This window comes from Camelina sativa, chromosome 11 (assembly GCF_000633955.1).
Source record: "Camelina sativa cultivar DH55 chromosome 11, Cs, whole genome shotgun sequence".
NCBI classification, from domain to species: domain Eukaryota; kingdom Viridiplantae; phylum Streptophyta; class Magnoliopsida; order Brassicales; family Brassicaceae; genus Camelina; species Camelina sativa.
In genome coordinates, this window is record NC_025695.1 from 7,553,338 (window position 1) to 7,553,657 (window position 320).

Sequence of the window (320 nt, forward strand, 5' to 3'; positions counted from 1 at the left end):
ATATAATAATATGCCAAAAAGATTTCTAAAAAGTTGTATGTCTAGTAGTTTTCCAATTGTCAAAAATACATGAAAAATATTGACAACAAACCCATGGAAACAAACAAGCTAACACACTATCATTAAAATATTACAGACAAAATAGTTTTAAAACTTATCGTTACAAGCCAAACATTAATTAATTTATTTACACTGTAATCCCACTTTGGCATTTCGAGAAGAAGAGAGGAGATGATGGAGGAAAGCAAAACGAAGACGTATTGCGTGACTGGTGCAAGTGGATACATCGGTTCTTGGTTGGTTAAGTCTCTTCTTGAAAG